This window comes from Maniola jurtina, chromosome 11 (genome assembly GCF_905333055.1).
Source record: "Maniola jurtina chromosome 11, ilManJurt1.1, whole genome shotgun sequence".
Lineage (NCBI taxonomy): Eukaryota > Metazoa > Arthropoda > Insecta > Lepidoptera > Nymphalidae > Maniola > Maniola jurtina.
Window position 1 is genome coordinate 9,846,492 of NC_060039.1, and position 12,655 is coordinate 9,859,146.

Genomic DNA, 12,655 nt, shown 5'->3' on the forward strand with positions numbered 1-12,655 from the left:
TATGTATTTCTTCTTTAAACAAAGAGAGGCGTAGCTTGGGCGTAGCGGAGCAATCATGGATATTACTTACTTCACGCTTCACTTACTATCCATGTAAAATCATCAGGACTCAGGATAGTATTCTAAAACTATTTTTAATATCCTTCAGAAATATCTTATTTATATGAAACTAGCGGATACCCAGCGTGTGCTACTACGCTAAAAAAAAAGAACTCTTAAATCATCTTCGCATTATTGCCTTTCTAACTGGTTTGGGACACATCGGTTGGATGGTTTCAAAATCGATAATAGACACAAACATTTAGATTACACACAAAGATAATGTATTTAGTAGGGTTAGGACACAGCACCTAAGTAATAAGCTTTAACTTTCGTAATACGTAGTATTTTTAAATAAGATGAATTCTTATAAAAACTGCATGTTTAGAGCTTCATAGTGATAAAATAATAAACTTTTAGGAAGAAAATTTTATTGAACTACTATTAGATCTATTTAGTTGAAATTAAATCAAATCTTTAAAAAGGGCAACCGCCGAGTTTCTTGCTGGTTCTTCTCGGTAGGAAGAGCATTCCGAACCAGTGGTAGATGCTTTCGACGATTCAAGAGAATTTGTAAAAGTCTTATTGAATAAAAATATATTGAAATTGAATTTTAATAAAATAACATAGTTACTGTATTTGCCTATTAAAATACATAGTTACTGTATTTAACTATGTAAAATACATAGTTACTGTATTTGCCTATTAAAATACATAGTTACTGTATTTAACTATGTAAAATACATAGTTACTGTATTTGCCTATTAAAATACATAGTTACTGTATTTAACTATGTAAAATACATAGTTACTGTATTTGCCTATTAAAATACATAGTTACTGTATTTAACTATGTAAAATACATAGTTACTGTATTTGCCTATTAAAATACATAGTTACTGTATTTACCTATGTAATGTTACTTTGAAGAAAAAAAAAACGTTTGTTAGGTAGGTAGGTTCCTGAATATAAAACGCGAGAGTCCGAAAAACGACAACGATGTCATTATTCTGTTGAGATGATGGTCTTATCTAAACTACATTCAAAATATTGACCTGTGTACCTTCCTATTCAAATGATCCAATTGTATGCAGAAAGAACATCAAGTACAGGAAGTGAGTAGGTACTTACGACCTATCTATTACGGAGCTCTGTCCCAGGTATGAAAATCACGCCATGGGAATTTCTATAAGTACGCTTGGCCGCTTCAGATTCTTATCTAAAATCGGGAGCCCTGTAACCTGTTATTTGAATTTCTTGTAAATACATCCATTTCATTTAGAGAATTATAGAGTGCTATAGATAAATTCCTCAAGCCTCAATGGTAAAAGGCAGACCGGAATATGATCTTACCTGATTTATATAAATAAATAATCTTTTATTTCAGACTATTTCCTAGTATAAAATCCAAGTTTACAATAAATTTTCCTAATTTATTGTATTAGTAACAATATTTTCTTATAATTTTATCAAGTTAGCAATGTAAGTACTGGCGCTCTGTATTATCTCTAATGGCACTCAAAATTAGATACGTATAGCTACTTGTAGATAATAATAATGATTACTATAATACCTGGATACGTAATGGAAATTGTGCCACGCTTTGCTGCGCCTGGTCTAATTACGTAAATTACGAGTATTATGCAGAAGGTGCATCTCCACATCTATGCCATAATGTATCCAACATCTATCAAAAATTCAATTAACTAAGTGCATACACCGATACTTTATAGGAGTTTTTATATGTAAAAAGATAAACACTGACTGATATTTATTAACATAGGGTCTTTTTGAGTTTTGAATGTAGGTTGTCTATAAAGTCGTTAGATAGGGTCAGTTAAAGTTTCAAAATTGGTATATGGACGTAAATAGATCAGAAAGACGACCAGCAAAATCACCAAGATGGAAAACCATGTATAGATACATACTTACTATTAATTTATTTTATTAGTATAAGGAGTTATAAGATGCTCTCATATCGTCTGAATATCGTATTTCTTTTCGAGAGAGAGAGATGTTATACCGTCCTAACTTGAATAAGAAATGCCTTAAAGCAGGTTGCACGGTACAAAGATGTGAATATCAAATTTTATAACTAGAATCTAGATCTAGTTAGACTAGATCTAGAATTATAAGGCTTCTTCTTGTGAGGTTTCAAGATGTGCTTTAGGTAACCTTCTTTTTGTTAGGCTCTTGACTCAAGTATGCATTTTTCTCAAAATGGCAAACCTGCACTGACTTGTAATGTAACACTCAAAGGAAATTCGCGAAAAACCCGACAGTCGAGTAGAATAGTACACTACAAAATGAAAACGTTACAAGTCAATCTCCAGCTTTAGGTGTTCACGTTGACCACCCAAAAGCCCTTCAAATAACTTACGACTATTTGAAAAGGGACAACCCTAAGTTGAATAAAAGCAATAAATCAAAGCAGCGGAAAGGTATTGATCACACTGCAAACCTGCTAGCAAAAACTCGGATGAAGGGAATGAGCGAAACAAAATAACAATGCATACCTATTCCGTATTTTTGCTCGCGAGGGATGCTGCCGTGCCGTGAGAAATTGAGAGTGCTGAATAGAATTCTCGGCTAAAGGCTCCGCTCGAAAAGAAAATGATTTATCTTACTTAATCAGTTTTGCTCTTACATTTTCGATAGTAACCTACCTAGGACCTAGGTATATATGCAGATATATCTGTTTATTCTAAAAAGAGTTGAGAAAAAGAGTCCACCACTTATTTCCTCAGCTCTCATATTTATTTGGTTTCTTACTAAAGATACCTAATAAGAGATAGACTACAAAGATATTATACTAATAGGTAGAGCGGGGATAGTCCAGTGGTTAAAACGTTCGCCTCCTACTAAGGAGGTCGGGGGTTCTCGTACACGCATCTCTAACCTTTTAGTTTTCGGACCTATTTTCGTTTTACGCAATTAAATACCTCTTGCCGTAATGGTGAAGGAAAACATCGAGAGCAAACCTGCGCATACCTTTCTCTCAGGTAGAGAGTTCTCAATACTGCTCTCAAAGGTATGGCGAGCGTGGCGGACTATGGCCTAATCCCTTCTTATTCCGAGAGGAGACTGCTCAGTAGAAGGCTAGGCGATCGATAGGTTGATCATGATGATGATGATAAATCCACTAAAAGCCAAAAAGAAGAAGAAGAAAAAACAGTCCTCGAACAGTCTAACAATGCATCATTCACCAATGTTTTACTTTTAAAGGTTGTTGATAATGCCTAATATGTATCTACTTACACTCTACAGCCTATCTTCTTTAATCCTTACTTAATATTATAAATGCGAAAGTGTGTCTGTCTGTCTATCTGCGACCTTTTCACGACCCAACAGTTTAACCGATTTTGACGAAATTTGGTACAGGGTTGGCTTATATCCCGGGGTCGGACATAGGCTACTTTTTATCTCGGAAAATCAAACAGTTCCCACGGGATCTTTCACGGGAAAATCTAAATCCACGCGGACGAAGTCGCGGGCATTCTCTAGTACTTACATATTAAGTTCTAAATTAAAAACCAAACGACTTCTGAAATTTCTGAAAGACCGGCAACGCATCGACGCGGCGGTTCCTCTGATGCTGCAAATGTTCATGGGCGGTGACCCGTCTTACTCGCAACTTTTAGTTAAAAAAAACGTGTTACCTACGTTTAAATTATAAGATTAGTTTGCATATCATACCTAGAAGTGAACTACTGTTAAATTTAAATGTTTTTTATTTTTTTAATCTTGAATAAATCGCAACCTGCTGTAACTCCGAAATTATCTACATCGTCGTTTATCAGTTACGTAGTAAAAAAAACAGGTATGAATTACTTACTACTTACCTACTGAATTTAAAATGGTTTAAATCTCATTTTTAAATTTAGTTTAAGTATTCAAATTTGCTGTAACACTAAAATTACCTTCATGGTATCTACTCATACGTTGTCGTTATGTACATTATAAGGTTAAGTAAGTGCGTGTAGATAGGTAAGCAAGTCTATCAGTCATTAATAATTTTATTTGTAATCAACCGTTAATAACATATTATTAAAACTGGGCTCATAGTTTTGAATGATTGACACGAGATTACTATGAAGTAACGCTATACTTAGTGGCCTTATTTCGTCAAGTGACGCTAACTCCTTGGCCCAAGTGAAGTGAAATGGCCGAATTGTGAAACAAGAGTCAGATTCATGGAATTAAAATTGGCGTTTTATTAAATTAGCCACGATTATTAAGATCGATTTCACTGTACTTAGCTACCTACTGCAAGTCAACCGAGTGTGACATAATGAAGCGATGGCGAATACAATGACCGTGGGAAAATATGGTGGCTGAAAAATCATTGCGTTACCTACGTACGAAGTACCTAGGTAGTATGTACGACTTATTAACGACCAAATTCTTATGCATTTTTGTACATAATCTGTTTTTTTATAGATCTCAGTTTCATATCGTGCTTTTTCAATCTCCTACCTTCATCTCTACCATAGGTAACTACTTATATTGGTACCTAGGTACATAATATAAGCTTTCCTTATTAAAAACTATTTTAGCGGAAATATTTACAATATTAAACGTTACTTACCGACCTTGCGATAAATTAACTTTACGTTTTTTTCGTTAGCAGGAAGATAAATAATTAAAAGAAAAAAATCGGTTAACTTAACGAGTAACTAAGTATTTCATACTTACGGTAGAGTTTTTTAGCGTGCATCAAAATTCACATCCTAGAATAGAACACCCCACCTGGCACCTACTTACATGAAATAGAGCCTTCTATTTTTACTAATAAACAATTTAAGCATTTATTCTACACAATTATAGCTTACTTACATGTCTACTCATTTCATTTCTAAAAGTTAAAAAAAAATCTAGGATTAGATTAACCTTGTATATATGTACCTAGCTAGCATGCACCGAAACTATGAACTTACCTTATTTTAGAACGTAGTCGATCAATCCCAATTCGTATATGGGTCCCGAGGTCCGCAGTAGTTAAAATTGCCGCATTCCACTACAGCCGGGCGCGAGGCAGACGCAGCCTCCCTATCCCAACCGGTTGTTTACCACCGCGCGCAGATTATCCACGTTTACCTCGGAGTCATCACTTAAACAACTATGGAAACACTTGGATTAAGACGAGGGTATCGAAATCATTGCTGTGCGGTGTATTTAATTCAGATCGTTCGATTCACTGCATCAAGGGGTCGGGTAGCGAAGGACAGGTAAGTCGAGCACGGCGACGCGCACAGAACTGCCCGAGGCGACGCCAGCGCCCTCGCGCGAACGCCCGCGCAAGCGCGAGCTGGCGCTACCACTCGGAAAAGCCGACCCACTGCCTACAGACTCATTTACACATACACTCGATATGAATTTACCATGTAACAAGCTCCTAAAATTTTAATGAATGCAAATACGTTGATGGAGGCATTACAGTTGAAACTGAACACTCCATCTAAAATATACAACTACCTGCCAACTATTTTTTACCGTAGATATATGTACGTTCAATTACCCAACCTATATATTTATTGCCTACTTCATCTACGTATTAATCGAGATCAATGTTCATAATCCCATCAAAGTTTAGTTAGCTAATATCGTGAGAATAGGTACGTGAAGCTGATATAGCTACTACATTTTGTATAAGTACAGCTACAGGTTTGACCTACTTGGATCCACACAAATATTTGAGCGAGTCGGGAGTGGCACCTTTCCACCCTAAAAGCGTGACGTCCATCCAACTACAGCACTTCCGACATGTTACTCACCCCTCTCTGTAGTCTGAATATACTTTTACGAATGCGGGTATTATGAAATGTTTGATATATTTCTCTAATATAAAAATGTTGGTCTACTTAAATCTCGATGCCTACGTGGGAAAATCTATTTCATATCTCTCTGCGTGATACGTTACACTGAAATCTGAACTGAAATCAAGATTGTCTAACAAGTGAAAATTTGAATTGTAATTCATTCATTCATTTACTTGTATATTGTCACCGATTTTATGTATACCTGGATGATGCTCGCGACTTCATTCGCAGGGATTTTTTAAAAATCCCGAAGGAACTCTTTCAATTTCCGCGATAAAAGTAGCCTATATCCGTCTTCGAGAAGCAAGCTATCTCTGTACCAAACGATCTACCCGCGACTTCGTCCACGTGGACTTAGGTTTTTAAAAATCCCGTGGGAACTATGCGATTTTCTAGGAACGAAAAAAAACCGCCCAAGTTCCGTACTCGGGTATTTTTACGAAATTTTGCACGATAATTCAAAACTATTATACATAAAAATAAATAAATATTTCTTTTAGAATGTAAAGGCAAAGAAGCTGAATATGCTACCCCACCTGGTATAGTTATCTTACTTTGAAAATTGAAACAATTTTTTTTGTGATGTACTTAACACTTTTCCTATACTTGTGCTAAGAGCTACTACCTACCTGCCAAATCTCATGATTCTAGGTAAACGGGAAGTACACTATAGGTTTTTTTGACAGACACGACAGACGGATTGAAAGACAGACAGACAAACACGACAGACGGACAGTTTTTCCATTTGAGGTCCGGTACCCTAAAAACGGGCCGAATTGAGAACCACCTCCTTTTTGAAAGTCGGTTAAAAAGTATTCTATGTAATGTTGCCCTGGCAATTGGTATGCACTCGTAACAATTACTTGATAATGCCTAAAAGAATTTTGGTGGCAGTGTGTGTTTTTTCTTTGTATTATTGTTAAGGCTCCCGAGTCCCGACCCTGCGCAATTACATAACCATTAATACTTCATGGTAGTTTTCTTAGAATAATAATGCGATGGGCCTCCTTCTCCATACGAGTCGATTAAGATTGCGATTTTTTATCTCTTAGGTTTTACGATTATTATCCGCTGATGTTAGCGATAGTAACAGGAATCGTGCTCTCCGAAGCACCGAGAAAAGCCCGGAGCATAGCTTTACATAGGTACATATGATACAGAGCCTACTTTTGACGGCTGGTTTAAAATATAGGTAAACGCCCTACGGAATTTTCTTGGAATCTTAATTAAAACTAACCAGCAGGCAAGTGTGCAACATTCCGATATCAGATTTACAATCCATAACAGTCATAAAATTTGACGTCTAATTATAATAATGATGATATAATATGTATTACATACTGTAAAATATTGAGCATTCTGCAGCTTGGTAGGTAGGTATATTTCGGATTGCAGTTTGCCTACATACATAGAAACTAATAATACCTACCTAAGTAAGTAGGTGAGTATGAAATTTTTGACTCTACAGACTCTACCTAAGGGTGATGGACGATGGTAAACTTGAGCATTAACTTGTAATGAGCATTTTAACGATTTATGTTACATGACAGGGAAAATGATAGGTTGTTCGAGAAAACTAAAAAAAGGTGCGAGTTAGACTTCCGGACGAAGGACGTAGGTATATGTGTATTTTAGGCTATTTTATATGACGCGGACGAAGTCGTGTGATAAAGTTAGTTATGTAAGTATAAAAGAAAAGAGCTAAGGTAAATGCGATTTCCCATAAACTACAATAAGTAATATTTCTGAAGGCCTTTGTTGCCTACGTGCAATAGGCAAGTTAAGATTAATACACGAGTTGGTATTCGGTACAAGAAGGAATTAAACTCCTGACCTTTGGCCCAGAAAGTTAATTCGTTGTTAACGGAACCTTAATTTTAATTTGTCCTAATTATTTAAATCTAAGAATTTACTGTCATACCCATGTCATAGAATTATTATAATATGTATGATGATTCAAGAAATAAGTTACCTCAATTGAGGGAATATTCGTAAGCCAAAATACATATCAGACTGTAGGTATAACTTGCTTTTCTTTGTATTTTTTCTGTTTATTTTGTTAGGTCAAGAATTTTGGTTTTTGTTTATTTACTTAAATTATAATGGGGCTGTATAAAAGCCCTTAAATAAAATTAAAAAAATTGATTAAAGGCGCAATTCTGTGCCACGTGGCAGACGGCAGATGGCGACGACATGTGTTGCGACGGCAGACTGCATTGCTTCACACAGTTCACATTTAAATGAGAATAAGAGATACGGATTCCAACTGCAACTGCGGCTACTAGCAGTAGGCATGGGCGGATCTTCATAAGGGATTTTTGGGCTACAACCCAGAGCTCTATGGCTAAATGAATCATTCATTTATCCATGTGAATAAAAAAAAATTGTATCATCCATACTAATATTATAAATGCGAAAGTGTGTCTGTCTGTCTGTCTGCTACCTTTCACGGCCCAACAGTTTAACCGATTCTGACGAAATTTGGTACACAGTTAGCTTATATCCCGGGGACGGTCATAGGTTACTTTTTATCCCGGAAAATCAAAGAGTTCCCACAGGATTCCCAAAAACCCATCCACTTAAGCGATTTGTATGAAATTTGGTACCGAGGTAGCTTGCGTCTCTGTAATTGACAGGTAACTTTTTATTCCGGAAATCAAACAGTTCCCACGGGAACTTTAAACCTAAAAAAACGCGGACGAAGTCGCGGGCATTCTCTAGTAAGACATAAGTACATATCTATGGACATAAGGCATAACAACCCTGAAATCAATTAAATCGTGAGCACACTTATCATATGAAACCGGGAATCTCCCGAAGCTGTTTTTGGTTGTATTTTCTCGCTATTACGCTCTTCTCTTCTATAATAGCTCCTAGTTTTAGTTTGAAGTTTATCACCACTACACTATTTTTATTTTACAAATGTAACTATTTTGTATAAAAACCTAAAAACAAAAATAAAAACTCTAAAAGAGTTTCCATCTATATGCATAAAAAATAACCAGTAGCGCATGTTGATTTTTTGCCCTCAACATTGTTCACATTTACATAGTTGATCGAACTCGTAATTTATGCGGTAACTAAAATACACAGTTATTTTGATAAAAAATTATTATATTTAATATATTCTATTAAGACTACTTAATTTGAATTTATGTAGGTATGCAAAATACTCGTAGGCACAACTTAAAATTAGCTTATAATAACTTTCAATACAGACGAAATAACAATAAGGTTATACGTACCTACCCACCACTTTAAGTACGTAGTATTTTATAACGACGTTTGGCATTTTGCGCAATGCGCACAGTCGCCTTGCCAGTAGGAGGACCCGAGTTCGATTCCCGGCTGAAGTGTTTCAGTTTCAATCACATAAAGCTATAGGTACTTCAAAACTGAATTTCCTACTTAGGTCTAGTACCAGTATGTACCTTTATCGATACCGTAATGTACCTAGTCACTAACCTACCTACTTTTATTGTAGGTACATACCTACATAGTACATATTGTATAGCAGGGTTATAATGCAAAATATGATCCACAGGGGGTGTGTAGATGACTCACATTTTTTTGCTTTCAATACAAGGGGGCGAGGATTAAGGAGATAGTGAATATATATGTATATGAGTATCAAGATTGCATTGACTTATCTTCACTATCGACTATGTTACATCAACCTCAATATAATATTATCTTGTCTTATACCGACTCCTATCGTAAATGTTAATATTTCTCTGTCTGTCTGTTCGTTACAGCTGGTATGCATTCGCGTATCCCAGTATAATGTTGTAGTCTTTAGCGTATCCTACATCCTAGTGAATCCAGTTCAATTTTGTACAATTGTTGTTGGTGCTTGGATTACGTTTTGTGACATAGATGTTAGTACCACGTACAATAGCGCGCTAGTTGCATTGATTGCGGGCTCCCCGGGCATTAGCTATTCTATGGATGAAAATCGTAGGTTGAATCGTATATGAAAATCGGAGGTTGCATGGTTCACGGAGCCGAAATAAAATATAATGAAAAGTCATCACTGAGTTACTTATCAACGTAGAGTTTAATTAAAATAAAACTTGAATTAAAAAATAAGTTTACTTTAAAACATTCCATATAAAAGACATCAACGCGAGTTATCTGTGATAGGAAAAAATCGATTGACAAATTAAAGATTTTTTATTTACAAATTTCTACCTACTAATGTTTTCATAGTGCTACTAAAACATACGCATAATAAATAATACCTATATATTGTGTATTTTTTAAAGACCATGAGGATAGAAAATTTTCACGAAAAGGTGTGTGGGGCGTCCCCACCCCGATCGCCATGTCCGACCTATATACCAGCATCAGCCTATTAATTTTATTATCGACTTTATATTAATATCGGTAGGTACCTACTTAATTTTAGTACCAGTCGGTAAGACCTCACCTACTTAATTTTAGTAAATCGGTAAGACCTCAAGAGCATCTACCACTGGTTCAGAAAGCCTTTCCTACCGAGAAGAACCAGCAAGAAACGCGGCGGTTGCTCTTTTTAAAGATTTGATATACAATATTATGCCATGGATAAAAGCAATTGAAGTCCCGGGCATTGCTGGAGCGAGCTGCAGTCAAATCCATGCTCTTTTATCATTTACCTACATAATCTTCGATTGTATAGGTAATTTGTATAATATGCTTTTCTCACTAACATATTATAAGTTATTGACGATTTAATATTCTGCCCTCATTCTGTCTTGTGTTCTTCGGGTCTAATGTCATTAGATACGCTTATCAAACAACGAAGGTGGAAGGCCGGCCTTGACATATGCGATAACAGAGCAAGTAGGACGGTTGGGCTTAATTTGCATTAGGATTCTAAACATTTGCATACCTATCGTAGACTGTCATGATGTAATGACTACTTCTAAAATATTTAAGAACATCTACTCATGTGATTGCACTAACATATCACACTAATATTATAAAGGCGAAAGTTTGTGTGTATGTATGTGTGTGTGTGTGGGTTTGTTACTCTTTCACTCAAAAACTACTGAACGGATTTGACTGTTTGTTTTTTTGTCCGGATTTGTCCCAGAAAATCAAAGATCACGGGATTTCGAAAAACCTAAATCCACGCGGACGAAGTCACGGGCATCAGCTAATTATTTGTAGTTGCAAAGTAGGTGCATAAATCAGGGCTAAAGAAAGTGTCAGTCAGTCAGACAGTTACAGTCAGTTGATCAGACAGCCGCGGTAAGTCAGTTAGACAGTCACAGGTAGTTGATCAGACAATCGCAGTCTGTTGGGCAGATAGTCGCAGTCAATTGGTCAGACAGTTCGATCAGACAGTCGTAGTCAATCGGTCAAACAGTCTCAGTCAAGTTGGTCAGATATTTTTTTATTGTAACCATAGAGATAGTATATAAACAATAGAGGTAGTCATAGGTTGTTGCCGCTCTTGTACATCCATGTGTCAACTAGGTATTGTTATCTCGGTCTATTTCAGGGAACCTCCGTTCGGGTGAAAGCGATAGCTCATATAAGTCTGGCAACAACGCACTGTATGTGTAACTGGTGACAGTAGTTGTCAGCATTTGGAGACAAAACATTGGGATTTGATGCAGCGTTTTTATAAAATTTTAAAAATCACAAAAGTCTGGATTAAAATTAAGATAAAAACTAAAAACCAAATGTGTGACGCTGTGTTTTGTGCCTCCAGATATGAGAAAGAAGGCGTCCAAGTTCCTGAATTGCCTTTTCATAGGTAAGTCTTTAATAACTATTTCATCGATACCAACCGCGACTTTTATTCCGAAAATCGCTAAAAATCAAAGATTTACATGTTATAAGTGTAATTATCTCGTGTAATACTGACAAAAATCACGTTTTACAGCGCAATTTAATATTAATTTATGAATTATTTTAGGCATCATTTGTAGTGATGTGTACACACTTTATCGATAAAATCAAATTTGTCTTTTATCGTATAAATAACATTTGCTTACTTTTGTAGATTTCCAAAATGTCCTGAATTTAGAACTGCGTGGATCAGGGCCATAAAACGAAAAAACTGGGAGCCAAAGGAATATTCTCGTCTATGCTCCAAACATTTCGAAGAGTCTTGTTATACATATTTCTGGTTTAAAAATAAATAAATTGAAATCAGATGCAATACCAACTATATTTGAAGGATATCTTATATACCATCAACCAGTAAGCACTAAGCACTTTCAAATTGTATGTAGGTACCTATCCACTAATAAATATATAGTAATATTACACTTTTCTTTATTTGACAATAGTTAAACAAAAAGGGACCAACAATTATTTTTCAGGATTGAGGTACAAGTGAGTTTAAATAATTTCTCATGTTTTACTGATGTTTTCTTAAATTTTATTATCATCGTAAGGAATTTTGCATTTTTAACTAGTAACAGCAAGACATAAATAAATTCGTTTAATTTCAGGGTATACAAAAACGAAAACCACTTCGAGAGCTGGCTAATAATAAAACAAAAGGAAGGTTTTGAACATTTTCCTCAGTCAGTTTTCAATGTCTAGCTCTCTATAATTTTGTTGACCTAGAATTCTTGACGTTTAAAGAGCTTTCTATTTTATAATAGAGCAAGATCCCAGAAGCACCAGAACGTATTTACTTATTTTCTGAGAAATGGCCAATTTACAGGTATCAGCTGCTAAAGGTACATAATTAAAACATATGAGTGTAGATTTTATGTATGTATATTTTACAGAAGATTGTAAATAATTAATATTCAATGCTGCCAGAAACTTTCCGTCTCAAAAAATAACATTGCA